The sequence below is a fragment of the Cavia porcellus genome, unplaced genomic scaffold (genome assembly GCF_034190915.1).
Source record: "Cavia porcellus strain 051 isolate PalLab524CR breed Dunkin Hartley unplaced genomic scaffold, mCavPor4.1 scaffold_7, whole genome shotgun sequence".
Lineage (NCBI taxonomy): Eukaryota > Metazoa > Chordata > Mammalia > Rodentia > Caviidae > Cavia > Cavia porcellus.
Window position 1 is genome coordinate 37,359,844 of NW_026947490.1, and position 18,477 is coordinate 37,378,320.

Below are 18,477 nucleotides of genomic sequence, written 5' to 3' on the forward strand. Positions count from 1 at the left end.
GTTCTGATTGGCTTAGAGCCGCGAGGGCAATGTTTTTAGGGTGCATGGTTACTTGGGTGACCTTCGGTATATAGTCTCAGTCAGTCCACGGTAAATTGGTGGAACTTGTTATATCTAAAAGGGGCTGCGACTATCTGATGCGTGTAATCTATTATCTCAGAAATAGAGACTTTAGGTGAATGCAGGGAATACCGACGCGGTAGGGGGCGGGAGAGTTGGCAGGAGAGTGGGGTAGCAACGCAGACTTATGTGACAGGATGCTATTATAAATATTATGGTACTCTGAATACACTGACCTTAAAACTCTACAGGTAAGTTTTTAGAGCCTTAGCATTTTGGATTAGTCACAAGACAGAAAAGATTGCATAACAGTAACATGGATTAGGGATGTTTGGTAGCCCTAAAGCTGATCCCCTGGAAGATATTTATCCTGCCTGTCAGTGATTGTGCCAAACCCCGAGAGTAACACACTTTATCAAGATATTTTATATTCCATATACAGAGATGTATCAAATAACTTTTAGTATTTTACAAATGTCTGAAAAGATGCTTGATTTAATGTCATCTGGCAATGATGTAGAGGCTATTTTGATGTAGAGGAAATTTTAAAACTTATATGTCTAATACTAAATGTATTTCTAACACTGTTCAAGGATGAAACTAAAAGACACAGCCTGTTCCCATGGTTAGAAAGTTACAAGCTTGGGGCTGGGGATTTAGCTCAGCGACGTAAGTGCCTGCCTTGTAAAGCAGGCAGTCATGAGTTCAATCCCCGGTACCGATAAAAAGGAAAAAGACCAAAAAAGAAAGTTACAAGCTTAAGAAGCCTTGACACTGTGGGTGCCCATTGCAAGTGTAGCTCAGCCAGGGAAAAATGTTTCTCTTACTTCCAAGTCCCAAAGTATTATTACTACAAGGACATTTCTCTTGGTCTCAGACAGTGATGAATTCTTCCTCTATGTTGTACCCTAGTAACCTCATCTAGTTACTGTTTCTGTAAGAGTGATTTATGCCTAGCAATTAGTGACAGAGACATGAATAGCCAACCATAGAATATTATGTTATATGCCTTTATACTTTCTTTTGGAAATATATGTAAGTGATTGGAAAACTCTAGCTGGGGCTGATGTTTTGGAACGGAGATCCCTACCAGTCCACTAATGTAATAAACCTGCCTTCTAAAGTTCCTCTGGTGCCATATCTCCATTTAGTGTGGTCCTGAATTCTGTATCAATGAAAAGAAAAACATGAAGAATTTCTGCATGGAAGAAATAACCACCAACTAAATTGCTATACATAGCAAAACTGTCTTTTTTGAAGGTCTGATAGGAGACTGTGTGAAGACAAAAAAAGATAAATGTAATAGGAACACATTTACACATAAGTTACTTAATGTAATACTAAATAACAGAGAATGTGGATCTAGGAAAGTCTGCAATGATAGAACAAAAGGTGATGGGAAGTAATGTTCATCTTTTGATTGATATAATAGCTTATTGTAGTATGAAACATAAATATACCACCTTGTGGTATAAAATCAGTGAATACCTATGTATAACTTCAGTAACCAATAACTTGAAAGGAGGCTAAATGCTCAACATTCTAAATCATATATATATATATATTGGGGGGGTACCGGGGAATCAAAACTCACAACTTTATACTTGCCAGGCAGGCACTTATGCCACTGAGCTAAATCCGTAGCCCAGAGGGGTCCCGGGTTCCTGGGGCACCTTGGCCCGTACCCAGCCGCGCCTGGCCGTCGGTGTGCGGAGGAGGAGCTGCGCGGATCCGGAGCCGCCTGCAGAGGCCCCTTCCTTTGTCTGGAGGAGGAGGGGTCCCGGGTTCCTGAGGAACCTCGGCCTGTGCCCAGCCGCGCCTGGCCATCGGTGTGCGGAGGAGGAGCTGCGCAGATCCGGAGCCGCCTGCAGAGGCCCCTTCCTTTGTCTGGAGGAGGAGGGGTCCCGGGTTCCTGAGGCACCTCGGCCTGAGCCCAGCCACGCATAGCCATCTGCGTGCAGAGGAGGAGCGGGGTAGATCCGGAGTGCCCGCAGGAGGCCCTTCCTTTGTCTGGAGGTTTGTGGATATCTCTGCAAGCAGGGAGGGATCACAGGCTCCTGAGGCACTGCGGTCTGTGGTGAGTACCCTAACCCGGCTGCGATCCAAGAGCTGTGGATCTACCAAGGGGCAGGTGGGCGCACAGTGTCCCTGAGGCCCAGCTTGTCTGGAACCGCGGAGTTCTGAACAAGCAGAGAAGGGCCATTGGTTCTGCAGGCCCAATGGCCTGGGGTAGAGTGGTGCCAGAGTCTCAGTAGCTGCAAACATAGAAGGGGATTTTCAACAGATCCTGAGGAGGCTTTCAAATAACACTTGAAACACAGAAATATAGGAAAATGACAAAACGAAAGACCAAATTACAACCTCAAACCTCCAGCCCATCTCAGGAAACCCTAGGAGAAGTGTATTTAGAAGAAAATATATCCCATCCTCCTCATATATTAGACACAATAGCTACTGAAGTTGACAAGCAACTCCAGGAAGCTTTAAAGAAATTCAAACTCGAAATAATTTCCCAGATAAAAGAAGAAATGATAAAAGAAATGAAAGAGATTCTAAATATATCTAAAGAAAACACAGATAAAAAATTGGAGGAATTAAACAAAAAGATAGAATCCCTAGACGAGCAATATAAGAAACAAACAGAATACATAATGCAGATGCACAGAGATATACAGGAAATAAAAAACTCCACTGAAAGTTGTAAAAACCGCCTTAATGAAAGTGAAGATAGAATTTCAGACCTTGAAGACAGGATTGCAGCAAGTGAACAGGAAAGGAAAGATCTTTTAAAAATAACAAGGAATCAGGAAACAACAATTCAACAACTGCAAGATGATGCAAAGAAGAATAACATAAGAATGATAGGGATTAACGAAAAAGAAGGAGACAACATAAAGGTTATCAAGAGGATATTTAGAGAAGCAATAGCTGAAAACTTCCCAAGCATGAGATCAGAAACTGACATCAGGATCAGTGAAGCATATAGAACTCCAAATAGTCATAACCAAAATAAAACTACACCCAGACATATAATAATCACCATCCCAGAAATCCAACACAAGAATAGATTATTAAAAGCTGTCAGAGAGAAAAGACAGATCACTTATAAAGGAAAACCTATCAGAATCACAGCAGACTTCTCAGCACAAACAATAAAGTCAAGAAGAGCATGGAGTGAAGTATTCCAGATCCTAAAGCAAAATGATTTCCAACCTAGACTGATATATCCTGCAAAACTATCATTTAAAATAGATGGTGAAATACGATACTTCCATGACAAAGAACAGCTGAAGAACTTCATGAACACCAAACCAACCCTGCAAAAAATATTGAAAGACAGTTTAGATACACAAAGGAAAAAACCACTAAGCAAAGCAAATAATTAAACAGAACAGAAAGATAAAGATGCAACAGCAGAGAGATAAGAATCCTACAATTAAACAACATTTAACAGTAATAACCATTAATGTAAATGGTCTCAATGCACCAATCAAAAGAAACAGACTAGCAGAATGGATCAAGAAACAAAATCCAACCATATGCTGTTTACAGGAAACCCATGTAACCCAGAAGGATACTCACAGACTGAAAGTCAAAGGATGGAAAACAATTCTTCATGCAGCAGGAATCCAAAAAAAGGCAGGACAGACAACGTGAACTTTAAACCAACAATGACCATAAAGGACAAAGAAGGTCACTACATACTCGTAAGGGGAAAACTCCAAGAGGAAGAGATAACTATCTTAAATATATACGCACCAAACTCCAGAGCGCCCAGTTATATAAAACAATTATTAACAGAAATGAAAACTCAAATTATCAGTAACACAATTGTAACGGGAGACCTTAATACGCCATTGACACCAAGGGACAGATCGACCAGACAGAAAATGAGTAAAGAAATAACAGAACTGAATCATACCTGTGAACAAATGGGTTTGATAGACATATACAGAATGTTCCACCCAACAACATCAGAATACACATTCTTCTCAGCAGTACATGGATCATTTTCTAAAATAGACCATATATTAGCTCATAGAACATATTTAAACAAGTGCAAAAGAGCTGAAATCATCCCTTGCATGTTATCGGATCACAGCGCTCTGAAATTAGAAATTAATGATAAAAGATACTGCAAAAATCCCACAAACACATGGAAACTGAATAACACACTCTTGAGTAATCAGTGGGTCACAGAAGAAATTAAAGAAGAAATCAAACAATACCTAAAAGAAAATGAAAATGCAGATACAACTTACCGGAATCTGTGGGATACAATGAAAGCCGTTCTGAGAGGAAAATTTATTGCACTGAGTTCCCACATCAGGAAAACAGAACGAATACAAATAAATAACTTGATGCTACACCTCAAACAGCTAGAAAAGGAAGAGCAAGTCAAGCCCAAAGCCAAAAGAAGAGAGGAAATTATAAAAATCAGAGCAGAAATCAATGCAATAGAGACTAAGAAAACAATCCAAAGGATCAACAAATCAAAGAGTTGGTTCTTTGAAAGAATAAATAAAATCGATAAGCCCCTAGCCAACCTTATTAAAAAAAGGGAAGAAAAAGCTCAAATTCATGCAATAAGAAATGAAAAAGGAGAAGTCACTACAGACCCAATAGAAATACAGAAGATCATCAACACCTATTTTGAAAACCTCTACTCTCAAAAGTTTGATAACACAGAAGAAATAGACAGTTTCTTAGAAGCATATGAAGTGCCAAAGCTAGATCAAGAGGATGTAAAACTGTTGAATAACCCAATCTCGGTTACTGAAATTGAAAATGTAATTAAGTCCTTACCCACCAAGAAGAGCCCAGGCCCAGATGGATTCACTGCAGAATTCTACAAGAAATACAAAGAAGACCTAATGCCAACACTCCTCAAACTATTCAATGAAATTGAAAGGGAAGCAATCCTGCCTAAGTCATTCCTGGAAGCAAATATCACTCTAGTACCAAAACCTGAGAAAGACCCAACTAAAAAAGAGAACTATAGACCGATCTCCCTAATGAACACAGATGCAAAAATCCTCAATAAAATATTGGCAAATAGGATCCAGCAAATCATCAAGATTATACACCATGACCAAGTGGGATTCATCCCAGGAATGCAAGGATGGTTCAATATACGCAAATCAATAAATGTAATTCACCATATCAATAAAGCCAAAAATAAGAATCACATGATCATTTCTATAGATGCAGAAAAAGCCTTCGATAAGGTCCAACATTTATTCATGATAAAAACTCTACAGAAAATTGGAATAGATGGTCTTTACCTCAATATAATAAAGGCCATTTATGACAAACCAACAGCCAGCATCATACTAAATGGCCAAAAATTGAAAGCCTTTACTTTAAAATCAGGCACAAGACAAGGATGTCCTTTATCACCACTCCTATTTAATATAGTACTGGAAGTACTAGCCAGAGCAATTAGGCAAGAAAGAGAAATAAAAGGGGTAAAGATAGGAAAAGAAGAAGTTAAGTTGTCATTGTTTGCAGATGACATGATACTCTACATAGAAGACCCCCTAAGCTCCATTGAAAGACTCTTAGATACAATAAATAAATTCAGGAATGTGGCTGGATACAAAATCAATACTCAGAAATCAATAGCATTCCTATACACAAACAACAAAACCACAGAGAGGGAAATAAGGGAAACTGGACTATTCACATTAGCAAGCAAAAAAATGAAATATTTAGGAATTACTCTTACGAAAGAAGTGAAAGACTTATACAGTGAAAACTATATTACACTGAAAAAGGAAATTGAAGATGATCTCAGAAAATGGAAAGACATCCCTTGCTCATGGATAGGAAGAACAAACATTGTGAAGATGGCCATTCTCCCAAAACTCTTATACAGATTCAATGCAATCCCAATAGAAATACCATCAACATACCTTATAGATCTAGAGAAATCACTCCTAAATTTCATCTGGAACCAGAAGAGACCTAGAATCGCAAAAGCAATTCTAAGCAGCAAAGACAAAGCAGGAGGCATCACAATCCCTGACTTGAAATTATACTACAAAGCAACAGTAGTAAAATCAACATGGTATTGGAATCAAAACAGAGCTGAAGATCAATGGAATAGATTAGAAGATACAACCACAACTACAAACACACTCAACCACCTTATCTTCGATAAAGGAGCCAAGCAGGTTCACTGGAAGAACGACAGTCTCTTTAATAAATGGTGCTGGAAAAACTGGCTCTCCATTTGCCAAAAACTAAAGCTAGACCCATGTCTATCACCATGTACTAAATTAAAATCTAAATGGGTCAAAGATCTGAATATTAAAACAGAAACGCTAAATCTATTGGAAGACAAATTGGGTAGAAACCTTGGAGACATAGGAGTAGGTAGAGAATTCATGAATAGGACTCAAACTGCACGGGAAATACTTCCCAGAATCAATAACTGGGACCACTTCTTATTAAAAAGTTTTTGCATGTCAAAAGAAATCTCCAGCATAGTGAAAAGAAAACCCACAAACTGGGAAAAGATTTTAGTGAACTCTCTCTCAGACAAGGGACTCTTGTCTAAAACATATAAAGAATTAAAAAAACTCAGACCTTCAAAATTCAAAGATCCAATCCAAAAATGGGCATCTGAGATGAATACGCAATTCTCAGATGAAGAAATGCAAATGGCAAATAAATACATGAAAAAATGCTCATCATCATTGGTCATTAGAGAAATGCAAATTAAAACCACACTGAGATACCATCTCACTCCTGAAAGAATGGCCAGGATCAAGAAAACCAACAACAACAAATGCTGGAGAGGCTGTGGGGAAAAAGGAACTCTCCTGCACTGTTGGTGGGAGTGTAGACTGGTACAGCCTTTGTGGAGATCTGTCTGGAGGTTTCTCAAAAAGTTGGGATTGGAAATCCCATTTATTCCAGCTATTCCACTTCTAGGCATATTCCCAGAAGAACTGAAAGCATCATACCACAGGGATATATGTGCACCTATGTTTATAGCAGCACAATTTGTAATCGCCAGATCTTGGAAACAACCCAAGTGTCCATCAACTGAGGAATGGATAAAAAAGTTGTGGTATTTCTATACAATGGAGTATTATTCAGCTATAAAGAAGGATCGCATTGAGATATTTATCAATAAATGGGCGCAGCTTGAGACCATACTCATAAGTGAAATAAATCAATCTCGCATGTATGAATACCGAATAGTTTCCCTAATGTAAGTAATGATTCAAATATATAAAAATATGTGATAATCATGATTCCCCATTATGTGGCCTTGAAGCCTTATAAAATTTACACTTATTAATTAGAAAGGCTTTACTCTGGGCTTTTTGATATGGAAATATTTGAAGCTATAGTATATGAAGTTTTATCCAAAAATTTTAGGAAAAAGACAGACACTATGGTAACTACTATTCTTTAAAAAAAATTATTTAGCTATTTCTTATGTTTATTTTAATTAAGGGAAAAACTTAAAAAATTAGGATATATAGTAGTAACTCTTTTTGATCTCCTATTAACTTGTTTTGAAGTCCTGTAATACTCCCAAGATCTTGTTTTGACTGATTAGACTCTGTTCCATTCTGTGCGATAGTAGCAAGTTTGAAGGTATAGGCAACTAATTTGAAGGCAATAAGATTCACAAAGATGCCCATTCTGGTTTGACTATTGTCTCCTTTGGAAGTCCTGTAATGTTCACAATGCCTAAGTTTTATTGGTCTTGTTCTCCACTGTTTTGTCCGGCTTTATAATATCTAATGAGATGGACAATTCCTTTTAAGGAAACAAGAGACAATGTTGATAACCATTGTTGATGACCTTGTACTCTGTTCTACATCATGTGCTATGTCTATCCTTGGTTTGGACTTACAGCTTTGTTTTGCCATATTTGACTTTATTCTCTCCCCCCCAAGAGAGTAATGAGAACTGAGGAGTAATAAAATCCAAAATGTATAAATTTTGTTATAAAAAAGAGAGGGAGGGGGAAAAAAAAAGAGCTCTAACGGATATAACAACAAGTGTGTTTAGGGATGTTAAATAGCTGACTATATTAATGTTTTTGGATCATTGAACACAGCTGTTTGCAGTCTCTCCGTTTGAATGTCTACTTTGTATTCTTTGATACTGTGATTTGAGCAACTATTTCCAAGATGATATTATGTAATCTATTAACAGGTGATTTCTTACTGTTATGTTTTTTTTTGTAGTTATGTATTATGTGTAACCTTACACTGCTTTGTTTTGTTTTGTGTTTTTCTCTTTTTCCTCTTAAATAAAAAAAAAAATCCGTAGCCCAAATCTTTTATATGTTTAAGTACAAAGAAAATATATTCACAACCTATATTCTTGTAGTCAGGGTTTTCAAGGGAATAGATTTAAAATAGGACATACAATTTATAGGATTATTTATAATATTTACCCAAAGAGCTAAATGCAAAAGAGTGAGAAATCTGTCCACACACTAGCATCTGACACCCAAAGAGTCTGGCTGAGGGCCTGGATCCCATGGCAATATCCTGCATAAATCCATCTGGAAGCCTAGAGCCCATGACAGTGTCTCATGGAAGTCTGTATCAAGGATCTGCACTGGGAAGAGTGAGAAGTCAGTGGTGGAAGGTAGAAAGTCTGCACCAGTGGAATGGAGGATCTGTGCCAGCAGGCTGAGGGATCTGCACTGAGACAGGAAGCAGCAGTCAACATAAGGACCAGAGCTACCCTAAAGAGAACCACAGCCATCCTTAGTGACAGCAAGGACCTGAGCTCCTCCCATGATGAGAACATTTGAGTTTATATCAGGAAAGCCAGTGTGATGAACCTTTTCAGGAGGATTAACAACATGCCATCTTCCCCTCCAGTTCTTTTTATGCTGTTGCAACAGTCCTCAAGTGAGCACCTTCCATACGCACACCATGCTGATTCAGTTTAGCTGGGTATTACAGGTTGCTCATTAGTTAATCCATCACAACCCTGATTATTCTTTATAATTTTAGCTTAAACATAATACTTAGAATCAGAATTCTGTACCTCAGCATGTTCTCTCAAAAACACAATATTAACTAAAAATTAGTCATTCCCATAGCAAATCTTTCAGAAAGTATGCCATAAAAAAAGGAAAATCTTTGTGATCGCAGTAAGCAAATATGTCTACATCAAAGGTAAGAGTAACAGAAAAGTGGATACACTTGACTTTCTCTAAATTGAGAGAATCTGTGAAAATAATCTTGTGAAAGGAATCTCAGAGTATAATAAAGGGCAAGCCAAACACTGAATAAAAGTATTTGTAAGTCACAGATGCTGGGTGAAAACTTGTGAAAAGAATATATTAGCAAACTTCAAAATTCAAGACTATAACAATAAACAAAAATAAGTAAAAGATTTAAATCAATAATTTCACAGAATAATTAAACTAGTTGCAAATAAGCATGTGTAGATTTGCTCAACATCATTTGTATTTAGGAAAATGCAAATTACAACTAGTATGAGCTATCACTACATGCCAGTAGGTTGGCTTAAATTAAAAATACTGACCATAGTAAGTGTTTTCTGATGTTAGGCATGAAGTTAGTGATTAACAGATTGAAGACAAGCATAGGGGGCTACTTAAAAATCAAAGAAGACAGGATTCCCTCTTTTCTTTTTCCTTTTTATCGGTACTGGGGATTGAACTCACAACTGCATGCTTACAAGGCAGGCATTTATGCTGCTAAGCTAAATCCCCAGCCCTATTCCCTCTTTTCTTAATCATTAGCTGTTGATAACATCCATACAAGATTGTAGTTTCAAACTTTAGTGCAAGGGAATATTGATTGAGTGGAAAATTTGTACTTGATCTAGAGCATGGCAGAAAGAGAGAAGGCAACTAGATAAGAAAATTTGATGGGGGGGGGCATGGAGGGAGTCACCACAGAGAAGGCTGTGGCAGCTTTCCTGCAGACAAAGGGCAGGTTCTGCCTGATACAGCCTCTGATGGGGGAAGGGCTCTGGTGGCTGGTGTGAGCTGATTTATTTCGTGAGAATGCAGGGGGTAAACCTTTATATGCTGAGTTGTGGCAGACTTTTGGGAGGGAGAAGCCATGGGGGCTTCTGGGAAAAAGAAGGTGTGTCTTGTCAGGGCACAGTGGTTTGAACCACTGTCATGATTGTGCTCAGATGGTGGGGGATCTAACATTCCCATCTCTTTGGTGTTAGGGGGTGTTGTGGAGTCTGTCTGGCTGCTTTCTGCTGAGAGGGGGCATTGTTGGAATGTAGGGTAGAAGAGAATGGGATGAAGGGATCCATTCTATCCAAGTTTGTGAGGTAGTGATGTTGCTCAGTAATAGGATTTCTTTGGTAGTGAATGCCTGTATTCTGGCTTGGATAAACTGCCAGGGAAGCCTAAAGGCACAGGGGGCAAAAGGCAAAAAATTATTATAGTAATTAAGGGACCATAATGGGCATTAAGATGGGAGCCCATGTGTCTAGGGAGGCCCAACATGATGACCAAGAGATAGGTTTTGAAAAGCGGTATCTACTTCATATATCAGTTGGCAATATTTTGAATTTTGTACCTGGTCTTTTATTATATATGATTGCCTAACAAAATAGCAGCGTTCTTCTCCCAACATGGCATAGTATCCCCCTTTTTCTGCTGTGAGGATACTGAGTTGAACTACCGTGGCCAGTGAGTTTATTTAATCTTGGAGTGAATCAACATTTTGGGGTGTCTGAGTGTTGCAGGGTAAGGTGAAGGTGTCTGAGTGTTGCAGGGTAAGGTGAAGGAGTAGATTGAGGAAGAGGAGGAAGCTTATCATGTTGACTAAGGCTATTGCGGAATGTAAACATTAAGAATATTATTATGATAACTGTAAGCTTGTGGAGAATGGTGTATTTTTTTGGAGGAGAGTTTTAGAGCTCCTGCGAGGAAGAAAAGCATAGAGCCATATGTAGGCCAAAACCAGGTAAGGTAGCAAAGCATTAGCATTTGTGATATGTTAATCTGAGATCGGTGGGAGCTATTGGATGTGAGGTTCATAAAGTCCCTTTAGTGTGTCTGGGATGGAGATTACCAGGCAGCAGATGATATCTCTTCACCTGGGTGATATGAAACAGCATGGGAATCCCTTTACCTTTACTGCAGTTGGAGTCCCAAGGTTTACCAGCTGAGCTGAGGTCTGTTTTTCTTAGGTTGAAGAGTTGAAGTTGAACCTGTGGGCCGCTCTCTGGTGGACAGGGCGGTCGCACTTACAGTGGGCTTCTTGGTTGCAGATGGGACTGGTTCCTAGTCATGGCCGCAGATCAGGGCAGGCTCATGTCCAGTGCTGTTTTTGTGCCACACTTAAAGCACCTGGTGGGGGGGGTTCAGGTTTTAGATTTTTTTCTCCAGTCTATATTTTATCTCAAACTCCGGGTGGTGGGGGTGCTGCTCACTGCAGCTGTAGCTGCTGTGGCTATGAATTGACCTTAGAGTTTTAGCCTGGAATGCAACCTTTTTCGTAGCTGTCCTGGAATGTAACTTTTTAATGGTCCTCTTGGAACGTAACTTTTTTTTTTATCGGTACCAGGGATCGAACTCACAACTGCCTGCTTACAAGGCAGGCACTTATGCTTGCTGAGCTAAATCACCAGCCCCTGGAACGTAACCTTTTAAAGGTCATCCTATTGTTGTTATTTTTGTCCACTGTTGAAGACATGGAAAGCCATATGTAAGAGATCTCCCTGGGGGGTATTGGGGGCCAAGATCTGACATTTTGAATTTAGTCTGAATGTTAGGTACTGCTTGGGAAATAAAGTGGAAGTTTAGGAGGACTAATGGATCAAGTATGATGGGCAGGGGAAGAAAGAGGAGGGGACTGAGTTGGGTAAACAGAGGAGGAGCTCACAGTGGTGTAGGAGGGGGCAGATTTACGCAAACAGAGGAAGAGTTCACAGTGGTGTAGTCCTCTGAGAGTAACTGTAAGATAAGGAGGGGGAGAAAAAGGGGGTGGTGAGAGAGCAGAGGGGGCCTCCATGTCAGTTATGGCAATGGGGGTGGAGGTATTTCATCTGTGGGGTCTGAGAAACTAGAAGGAGAGTCACAATGGCAGACTGATAAAGAACAACTTGTGGAGTGAGCCAAAAGAATCTGAGAGGCCTTGCAGGCTTGGAATAGGTCAGGGCATGCCAGCAGGTGGACATAAGGTATTTACCCCCCACTTGCCATTTCAGTAGTAAAACTTACATAAATCTCTTAATGTTAGCCTCTGGCTGAGAGTTTGTTTTAGCCCCAGTGTATCTAAGTGCATCCCAGAGGAGTGGTTGATTAATACCCATGTTTTCAAATGAGAAAAGTGAGCTGGGGGTTGGAAGGGTAGTCCTTTGAAGTAATAGAGTAGTTCCAACAATGAATTCCCTAGTCACCAGAGAAGACAAGGGTGAAATCCCAAAGGATGCAGAGGTCCTGAAAGAGTAGGGGGGAGGCTCATCTTGGGCCTAATGAGATGGAGGCTGGTGTTGGATGTTGACTAGAAATGGCAAGGCAGAGGAGTCCCTAGTCTCAGAGAGAGAGAGAGAGAGAGAGAGAGAGAGAGAGAGAGAGAAGCAGAGAGGAGATCCATAGGCAGGGGGAAGGTGCTCAGACTGGAGGACAGACCCTCCAGGAGCCACACAGCCTCCAACTGCTGAAGTCATGGCACCAACTGATTGAGTGGAAACTTTGTACTCAATTTAGGGCAGTGCAGAATATTAAAAGAGAGAAGGCAACTAGGTAAGAAAGAGTTCAATGGAGGGGCACAGAGGAAGTCACCCCAGTGAAGGCTGTAGCAGCTCTCCTGCAGATGAAGGTGGGTACTGCCTGATCCAGCCTCTGATGGGGTAGTGCTCTGGGGACTGATGTGAGCTGATTTATTTCATGAGAGTGCAGGGGATTGGGTAAACTTTTACATGCCTGAGCTTTGGCAGACTTTTGGGAGGGAGGAGCCATAGGGGCTTCTGGGAAATAGAAGGTGTGCCTTATCAGGGCACAGTTTTGGAGCATTGCCATGATGATTGTGCTGGCTCTCAGATGGGGGCTACTCAAACATCAAAGAAGACATGATTCCTCCTTTTCTTAATCATTAGCTGTTGTACTCTGTCATCCTGTTCTATACTCGCTGTTGCCCTAATTATTTGCCCTAATTACCCTGTAACTCCCTTTGCTAAAGCAGCTGTTTCTCACAACTGACCATCCTGGAGCAACTGCCACAGTGTTGTAATTTAACCAAAGTGTTGCCATACTGTTCTATATGCACTGTCACCCTGGTAACCTGTTGGCTGTGTTAACCTTTGTTCCCTTTGTGAGGGACAATTGTTCCTGGAATTAGTCGACCTTGATTTACCTATATTCCTTGTAACCTTTGTCTCCCTTTTGTGAAAGACAGTTGTTCCTGGAATTAGCCAACCAAAAGTTGCAAATTCCTGTAAAGGAAGAACTCATCGACAACCAAACGGTGAAACTTCCCTTAAAAACTCTGTCCTCAAGCAAAAGGGAACAAAGGTCTTCCTCAACCAAATTCTCCTCCCACCCCCTAACTTTTTGGTTTTTCCCTTTATAAGCCTGACAAAATTTTAACCTAGTTACACACCTTTGCAAACTCCAACTGCACTGTGTTGCTGGTGCCAGCTTAAATAAAGCACTTCTTTTTCTTTTAAAAGATATCTTGCCCATTTTTGGACAACATCTCAGGGTCTCATTTTTGGGGTACAACATTAGCTATTGACAACATCCATACAAGTTTGCAATTTCAAATTTCAGTTCAAGGGAATATAGCCTCCTTTAAGTCTGTCTTACATTCAATCCTTGTTTTTCTAGGTGATTCTTTTTTTTTTCTTGGTACCAGGGATCAACTCACGACCTAATGCTTGCCGAACCTAATGCTTGCCAGGCAGGCACTTATGCTGCTGAGCTAAATCCCCAGCCTCCACCTTTTAGTCTGTTGATAAGGGCCCATACACTCCAGACAGTAAGTGAGAGGCTGGAGAACATTAAGGTCTCAAACTAAAGGAAAAACTTCCACCTAGGGAATAAACAGGGACCCACTAATCAACATAGTTCATGTTGCTTGCAAAAGAGCAATGACCTCAAAAGAAACATTCTTTGTAAGATCCAGTTAACCAGATAAATGTAACTTGAGACCTTATTGAGTGCAACTAGCAGGTTGGTGTCTACCTGCCTACCTTCACACCTGAGGGTGTATTTTCTTTCTCTTTGTATCTGTCTCTTTCTCTCTTTCTTTCTCTTTCCCCTTCCCCTCTCCATCTCTTTCTCTCTCCCCCTTCCCAAAAAACTATCATTTTGCAATAAACTCTTGCTATCCTCTATATAATGGTTTAATGGCTTACATGTATCAAAGATACAAAGACTCTAGATGCATTGCCAGTTCATTTCTATGTTAGGACCTTGCAGTGTTAGGTCGCAACTTCCAGGTCAGAGATTGCAACAGTATAGAGGTAGGGAAAACTGTGTTGATGGTGGAAATGCAAAATGATACACTTACCTCTGAAAAAAGTTTAAGCAGGTACTTACCATACCAACAGTCTACTCAAGTAAACATCAACTTCACTTGTTTTATAGAAAACTGTTAAAAAAAAAAAACGACAAATGTAGTGTGGTTCTATTAGCCTATAATTTCTCACAAAAAATCCTTATTAAATGAATGATTAAAAAACAATGTTGAAGGGGCTGGGGGTTTAGCTCAGCGGCATAAGCACCTGCCTTGTAAGCAGGCGGTCGTGAGTTCGATCCCCGGTACCGATAAAAATGAAAAAAGACCCAAAAAAAAAAAAAAAAAAAACAATGTTGATGCCTGGCAAGCATGAGGTCATGAATTCAGTCCCCAGTAACAAAAAAAAGAACAACAACAAAAACCCCCAAAACACGCCCCCCCCCCAAACAAACAAACAAAATAGTGCTCTGGGAATATAGCTCAGCAGCACAGTGCCTGTCTGGCAGGTGCAAGGTTGTGGGTTTAATTCCTCATACAAAACAACAACAACAATAAAGTACCAAAAAAACCAATGGTGCACACATACAGTGGAGCACTACTTGGCAGTATAAGTAATAAAGTGTTAATAGAAATGATCAGGGTGAATCACAAATGTATCATACTAAGTGAATGGGGTCAGGTTGCCAGCAGTTGAATCTTACCTACAGAACTCTAGAATGCTGTGTCTCTAAAACTCCAAGGACTGAGATCAGACCCCTGGTTTCCAAGGGTTGGGTACACAAAGAAGAAACATGAGACATGAGAGAAGAAAGCTGATACTGAGCACTAAGTACACTGTCATGCCCGGTTCCTCACATTGCTCCTTTCCCCACTCTCTACCCCTTATGTCTTCCTTCCTGTTACTCCAAATTATCAGTCTTTTTTCTTACCTCATCTCTGGCACTTCATCTAACTTTTAGAGCCATATTCTAAACATGGTGGTCCAACAGCTGCTTCCTTCTCATTTCCTCATCTCAATTCAGTTATTACTCTGTGAAAGCCACCAACATCTAGCCTGTGCAAATGTGCAGTTTCCTAACACTCAGTTTAAAAATTGAATTCCTTCCTCAGTTCAACTGCCATTCCTTCACGCTCGTCCCCTTCCTATTCTCCATCCTTTTCACCACCATATTCAGAATGATGACTGCACTTTTCCCATTTTATATCCAGTTTCCACAATATATATATGGGCTGAGGTAATTATATTAAATTAGACCATAATTTTCTAGGCATGATATCAGAGGAGACACTTTACTACATATATTTGGCATGTGTAAAGAAAATAACTTTTCCCTATATTTTTAGTCCTTTTTCACTCAGTTTTCAGCAAAGCAAAAAAATTGAGGTAAGACTCAAAGCTGGAGTTTCAATGAGAGGAAACAAAGGATTATAGTTATCATGATCAGATGCATCCTTGGGTAATCTTTGAATCCTTGGACTGGGGCTTCAAAATAGTCCATTGTTAGCAAGACACCATCTACATGGGATGTTGTCTTTGGGTATAAGACTTGGGCAATACCGGGAGACAGGAATACTTACCTGTTGTAGAGTTAAACTGGCCCTCTGAAGTATCATGCTTCCCCCACCCCCAAGAACACAATTGTATTCCTTTATTATGGCATTAATTCTTCCTAGGAATGGTGCTTATAGAAAGTTAGCCCAACATTTAGGCAATTAGATCTTAAGTAGATTTTAAGGACAAAGGGAATCAAAACAACATGTTTTGCCAGTTATATTTTTTAACCAAAAAAAAGCCTCAGTATATAATTTATAATTAGTGTATAATGTATAATTTATTATTATCTGTGGGTCTTAGATAAAATGATAATTCTGTGAGGGCATTTATAACCTCCAAACCCACTATTTGCTCTTTGGTCTTTTCCTTGAAACCCTTCAAACCCTAATCTTGAAAGCTTCCCTTACTTTATAGACTATATAGATCATAGTCTAGATACTCAGCTAAGCAGTTAAACATTAAACAAGTGAACTTAAGTGAATTCCCCCAAAGGCCTCCTTCCCCCTAACTGGCCATAAAACCATGGAAAGGGGAGCAGTTTTATCTCAAGGTGGACAAGCTACCCTATAGCCACCTACTATGTGTCAACCAGATGTGTAAGAAGGTCTGGTAACATTCTAAAGTAATGATGGTATTGTAAGAAATGGTATCCATGGCTGGGGGTTCAGTTCAGTGGTATAAGCACCTGCTTGGCAAACATGAGGTCGTGAGTTCGATCCCTGGCACACACACACACAAAAATAAAAATAAAAAAAGAAATGGTATCCATGACAACCCTCTGACTTTGTGAACCTTCGTGTGGGTTTATAAAGACAGTAGAACAAAGGATCGAAGCCAGAAGTTTCAATGCCTGAATTAGCTATTGCTGACTGCTGCAGCTCTAAATAACCAAATAAATCTCACTAGTTCCTCTATTCTGTTTTCTGGGGGTAACTTTCTCAAGTGTTCCATTACAACCTGTTGGGAGCCGCGGCCGACACCGGTCGCCTTACTTGGCGGACGTAGGGCCTGTGGGTGGGAGCGGAGCCTGAGCTAGATTGCCCCTCCCATCGAGTGAGTCAAGTTGGCGCCTGCTTCCTGCCCCCTGATTGCGCTGGCGACTTAAACAACCCGCTCTGTAAGATAGTCTGCCTAGCAACAGCTGATGTTAGCCAGTCAGCCCGCATCGCGCGCTTTGAACTGATTGGCCACTGTTACCCTATAAAAGTAAATGCCTCTCCCGCCACAAGAGAGAAGCACAGAGAAAGCACAGAGAGAGACAGAAAAAGTCCACCGGCAAGAAAGGGCTGGTGGCAGAGAGGAGGCCTCGCGGGGCCCACGCGGAGACAAATAAAGGCAAGGTTGCACACCGCCAGACTTTGTCGTGTGTCTTTCCTGCCGGCCGGGAGCGACACCGACATTTGGTGGCCCGTACGGGGACTGATCAACCCCGAGACACGGCGGTGGTGTGCAACGCTCCAGCGTGGTGCTGCCGGACAGGTGAGTTGGGGATAAGCCTGGGCTCTGGGTGGCGCGCACCTACAGGGCTTTTAGACTCCCCTCAGGCTCACGCGTAGGTGATGGGTTCTTTAAGTCACACGCGGTGAGTAACAGCCCTTAGAGGTTGAGGATGGGTAATTTACCGAGCGCGGAGGCGCGGCCCTTGGTAAAGGCCCTTAAAAAGCTTTTAAAAGCTAGAGACCTCAGGGTAGGTCAAAAAACACTGGAACTATTCATAGCAGAGATAGATAGGGTGGCTCCCTGGTTTTTACCCACGGGGCATTTAAACCTGCTGTCATGGGAGAAGTTAGGCGGGGACCTCGCCTCTGCGGAATTGGAAGGGGATATTTCGCCGGCTATTCGCCCCCTGTGGGAAATGATACATGCGTGCCTTGACTCCTATGCCGAGTTGCGCCGCGAATTGTGTGCGTGCGCCGCTCGAAAAAAGCAGAGAGAGGAAAAAGGGCCCCCGAGCGCTCTCTGGTGGGGAGGAGATAGAGAGCCATCCGCTCCGCCCTAGAGCTCTTCTCCAGAAGCGGCTCCCCGCCGAGAGGCCGCTACAGGGAACCCTCCCTTCTCTCAGCCGGCACAGGAAGTGACGCCCCGTTCCACTCTGTCGCGACTGCTGTCCTATGACGTTGCGCCGCGGGGCGGACGGTATTTTCATGGGCGGCTACTCTGCCGAGCAGGCTGAGAAAAACGCCGGTCGAGGAAACGGGGGCTGGGGATTTAGCTCAGCGGCATAAGCGCCTGCCTTGTAAGCAGGCAATCGCGAGTTCGATCCCTGGTACCGATAAAAAAAAAAAAAAAAAAAAAAACGAAAAAGACCAAAAATAAAAAAAATAAAAAATAAAAAATAAAAAACAAAAAGGGGGAGTAAGCCAAGGCCTGCCTCCAAAGGCGCGGTTATCTACGGCATGACAATGGATGGGCCCAGAT